This window comes from Pteropus alecto, unplaced genomic scaffold (assembly GCF_000325575.1).
Source record: "Pteropus alecto unplaced genomic scaffold, ASM32557v1 scaffold35, whole genome shotgun sequence".
Lineage (NCBI taxonomy): Eukaryota > Metazoa > Chordata > Mammalia > Chiroptera > Pteropodidae > Pteropus > Pteropus alecto.
In genome coordinates, this window is record NW_006437828.1 from 7,382,926 (window position 1) to 7,387,965 (window position 5,040).

Consider the following 5,040-nt stretch of genomic DNA (forward strand, 5'->3'; position numbering starts at 1 on the left):
CCCCCCCTTCTTCCCCACCTAACTAGCAACCACTAGTCTATAGACCTCTGGTAACCAGTAGCCTATAATCCATGTCCATGAATCTCTGTTTGTTTGTCCTGTTTATTTGTTGCTTTTAGGTTTATATCCCACTTATAACTGATGTCATGTGGTTTTCAACTTTTTCTGTCTGGCTTATTTCACTTAGCATGATAATCTCAAGGTCCATCCATGTTGTCGCAAATGGCAGTATTTCATCTCTTCTTATGGCTGAGTAATATTCCATTGTATGTATGTACCACAGCTTCTTTAGCCAATCATATATAATCTAGGACACTCCGGTTGCTTCCATGTCCTGGCCACTGTGAATAATGCTGCCATGAACATCGATGTGCAAATATCTTTTCGGATATGTGTTTTCAAGTCTTTGGGGGTAAATACCGAGTAGAGGGATTGCTGGATCATATGGTAGATCAAGTCTTAGTTTTTTGAGGAACCTCCATAGTGGCTGTACCAAATTTGCAGTCCCACCAGCAAGGTATGAGAGTTTCTTTCACCTTTAGGAGAGAGTTGCCGCAAATGTGCTTTGGGGACCCCTTGCATCAGAAACCCCTGGGACCTGTTAAAGATGTGGATTCTAAACCCACAGCCCATACTTGGGAACTTGTGTGCTTAACACAAACGTCCCATTCGTATGTTTTGAGAATGTTTCCTAACATTTCGAGGTCCACTTTAATAGCTTTGCTAATATTTGGAGACAGAATGACATCGTCTCCCGTGATCTGTCAGGACACAAGACGCCCCAGGCAAGACTGAGAATTACACAATGAGGAGGGCGACCTCTGTGATCACATTCATTTGCTTGCTTTCAGCATATTGCCACAGGCTGCAGTTTACATGGATTTATGGATTATAATATCTAGTTTTAAACAAACTAACCCTCAAAAGGTGACCATGGTGTTTCTAAAATCACTGCAAAGAGGCTACTGTTTGAAGATGGTACTAATACTGCGAGCCAAGGGAACATGCAATGGCAGCGCTGACCTTTTGGTAAGTGCTCTTCCATCAGCCACAGTAGGAGGGGAAAAAATAACGGTCTAATCAGATCTAAAATGAAGTCAGCTTGAGATTGGGAAATTAATGACTTTCCAAAATAAACTTCCGTTATGAAGAGAGCATTTCGAAAACAGAAGTTTGACAGTGTTTTTTTTTTTCCATCATGAAGTAATTTTGTTGCTTAACTGATGGATATAAACATGCCACCTGCTAAAACTGTCATGTCTGCACACTTAAAAACTTGGAAATATAACTTTCTAACCAATTTAAAAATCTAACAAATAAAGAGTTTCAGTGGGTTTTGAACCCACTTGTTAAAATTTTTAAAATACAACATTTCCAATTAATTTCCAAGAACAACCGGTTGATATCAAGGAAGATAGAAACTGATCCATCCGGATTTCAACAGAATCGCATAATTAACATATAGGATAGAAAAATAAGTATAGTTATTTAGTTTGTGCTGCTCATGAGGTACTTTCGCCCTTCAATTCTGTGAGATACTTGACCATCGAAACAAAGTATAGCTATAAATCAAATTAGAAATGGACGTGTAGATCCGTGATCACAAAACGTCAAAGCAAAAGATTGCAAAATAACGCAGCGTATTCGCGCGCGTCGCTTTCACAAAAAACAGCGGCAGGAGCTGGATGGAGTCAGTCGGCAGCTTCTTCTTCACTCTCCGGCTCACACTTTCCCCGCTTTCACTGCCACAGCTCTAGTTGCCATCTCCGAGGGGACGAACTCTAAACCGAAGTCTCTGGCTCTGAGTCTTGTATTTTCAGTTCTTGAGCGAGAGCCTCCTCGGAGCCCCGCAAACCCAGTGCGTCCGGGACGGAGCTCGGTGTCCCCGCTCACGCCCGCCCGCTTCGCCCCTCGCGTTTGTGCTCGGCGACCTTCCACAGAGACTTGAAACCGCTGTGGCCTCTGTCTTTCTCTGTCTCCCCACTTAGATGTCCACTTGTCTGTGTCCGTCTCCGGATCTTTCCCTCTCATTTTATTTACGATTCTGTTCCCTTCCTCGTTCTTCCTTCTCTTCTGCCTTCAGGGTCACCCAAAGGAAGAACAACAATATTTTTTAATTGGCTGCGTTTATTAACTATTTCTTGTGCTAGAGCATGAAGTGGAATACTTTCTATTTCTCTTTTTAAAAGATTACATATTAGATTACATATTTATGTAGAGCTGGATTGATTTTTGTTGTTGTCGTTCTTCCTGGGGGTCCGCAGGTTTGGATAGAAAAAGAGAGAGAGAAAAAAAAAAAGAATCTCCATTATAGAATGAGTAAATTAGTATTTCCCTTGTAGCCTGACATAGGTAATGCACAGACACCCCCGACTCCTAAAGAAGAAAAATTCTTAGGCAAATGTTCCTATTGCCAGGAATCTGGGTCTAGTTTTATCGCTCTTGTTTTAAGAAAGTGCTATTTTTAAGGACAAGATTTACTTGAGAGGAAAAAGTTTTGCAGATTGAAAGAGGGCCTCCCTATGCAAAAGAAGCCTTAACTAATACTTTTTAAAGCGCTATTCAGTAGAGTTTGCTTCCGAATGTAATATATATATATTTATATATAATGCATATATAGATATATCTATATGTGTATGTAGATATTTGTTTATATTTGATTTAGAAGAGTATCACAGGAAGTTTTTTTCATAAGAATTACTACATTTCAAAGAATTTTAAAAGCAAGAAATATATTTAGCATTCATGTTTAATAGAGCTTATAAGACCAGAGCATTAAAGCTGTGATACTAACTTTTAACATTTGCTGTGGTTTATCTTGTGATATATTGCAATAAGAGTACAGGAAGTTACTGGCTTACTTGTGCCCAAGTTCTTTACCTGTCCTAGTGGGCTGCTGTGACAGTGGCCCTCTCTTTCATCAGCTGCTGAGAATTTCCCTGTCACTTGGGATCCCTTTTCTTCAGGCTAATGCAGATCTTCTGACACCCAGAATGACACATCGCTCGCAAATGTGTTACATTTCTTACCCTTAGTCATTCCTTGTCACTTCTCGCCTTGTTCCGGGGCCTCGCTCTACTTGTCACTTTGCCCGAAACTGGTAGTAAAGTGGACTTAATTCTACAACACTGCGGTACAGATAAAAGACTTAGTGTCTCTCCCCCAGGTGCTCACGGTCTAGTAGGAGAAGGAGAAGGAAACAGTGGGCTGGCGGTGGGGGCAGGCGCTGGAGAACATCTGCTTGACCCAGTCTGAGGGTCCAGGGAGTCATCAGTCGGATGGAGTGTGGCAAGGAGATGAGGCTCAAGAAGTAGGCAGGACGCAGACATAAGGAGTTTAGATTTGACCCGCAAAGTATCGGGGTCCTTAAGTAGGAGAGCAAGGTGATGAAAGTGTCTTCCTCAGAGGAAGTCCAAGGGTAGAGACAGGGAGAAGAGATGGCGAGGGCCTGATTCAGGCAGTGGCCGCGGGGTTCAGAAGGGACATAAGCTAGAGAGGAATTTAAAGGTTCAAGGAGGGAACCATACGACAGAAGGAATGCGGGCAGTGGGCTTGGGGAGGAAGAATAGAGGGGCTTCTGAGAGAAAGGCAGAGAGAAGATGGAGGACAATGCGGAGAGGAACGGAGATGACAGAGAACTGGAGGGAAACGGGAAGGGGGAGGGGAGAAAAGCAGGGACTTCCGTGCCCGCCCTTCAGGTCCGCCACTCCCAGCGCCTGAGTGTGCGTTTGCGAGGTGATCCAGAGGGGCTGGGGAAACTAGGAAATGTGGTGAAAGCCAGCGAATCAAAATTAGAAAAAAAGGAGGCGGGACATTGGTCCAGCCTTTCTCCCCATTGCCCCTTGCCCTCTAAGCCCCTTGCCTCCTCCTTTTCGAGTTTCCGTTCCCATCTTTTGAGTCTTCTTTATGCTATACGTAGTCGCGCTGAATTGTATTGTGAAGGGGGTGAATAATATGTGTTTAAAAATGTTTTGCTATGCAGAACACGTCTAAGTATATTTTGTAATAGAAGAATAAGTAAATCCTTCCAGTTTCAGATACTTTGCCTTTTGTGGGTTCACTCAGGAAAGTAAATCCCATCTCTGGCAATGTTTTAATGGGCAATATGCTTTGAGTTCCATGTAAATGTCTTCCAATTAACTTTTGGGGGAAAAAAATCTGTATTTGAGCTCAGGACTAACCATATTAAGTATACACTATGAAGAGAAAAATCAGTAAATGCTTTAAATGTTCTCTTAAACTTTGGCTTGTTACTGCTGATTACTCACCACTTGAAAGTACATGACAGCTATATTTAGAAGGAAAGTGAGAAATTTGGTCAAGAATGTTTTCATACATCTATAACTATTTGGCACTATATAGATATTTTCTTGCATTACGTAGAAAATGAGTCTTAAAGTACTTTTTACATATATATGTATGTATTTTTTTTTTTTACTTAAAGAGTTTCCTTGGATGGAACTGGATTCCAAGATTATGGCACCCTTGAAGAGAAGAGACTGGTAAGTGTCTTTACTGAAATTGGCACAGTGCCATTTACATCAGCTGTTACTATGCCACATGTGGCACTTTTCAAAATTGAATAACCCATATTTGGAGAAGGCAGGTGGCCCCCGACTTATGATGATTCAACTTAAGATTTTTCAATTTTATGATGGCATAAAAGTGGTAAGCATGCAGTAGAAACGTACTTCAGATGTTGAGGTTGGGTCCTTTCCGGGGCAGTGGAAGGTGGTACAGCCCCCTCGTGACGTGGCCATGGAGTGAGTGGCAGGTCCCCGTCAGCCACGCGGCCACGAGGGTGGACACCGATGCTCTGCGGTGTACTGCGTTGTCAGCGTTTTTGGATACTGTGTTTTCACATCCCATCATGTCTACAAAATGCCGGTGCCTGTCTCCTGCTTCTGGTGAGGAGAGGGACGCTGCTGGACTCATGATGGGGTAACGGCCTGATGACGTGCGTGTCTGAGCACGCTGAAGGGAGGCTGGGCTACGCCGCGACGGCTGTAGGTTAGTGCGTAGGATCTATTTTTGGATTAC

At 42.8% G+C, this 5,040-nt stretch overlaps 1 long non-coding RNA gene across 5 annotated transcripts in view; it reads left to right on the forward strand.

The window, feature by feature from the left end:
• The window catches only part of LOC107195869, a 49,431-nt gene that overhangs the window by 16,780 nt on the left and 27,611 nt on the right, over positions 1-5,040 (forward strand). For all 5 annotated transcript variants that reach the window (XR_003047225.1, XR_003047227.1, XR_001517171.2 and 2 more), the window contains one exon: positions 4,445-4,502. This is a non-coding gene — a long non-coding RNA (uncharacterized LOC107195869). The remainder of the gene's footprint in view (positions 1-4,444; positions 4,503-5,040) is intronic.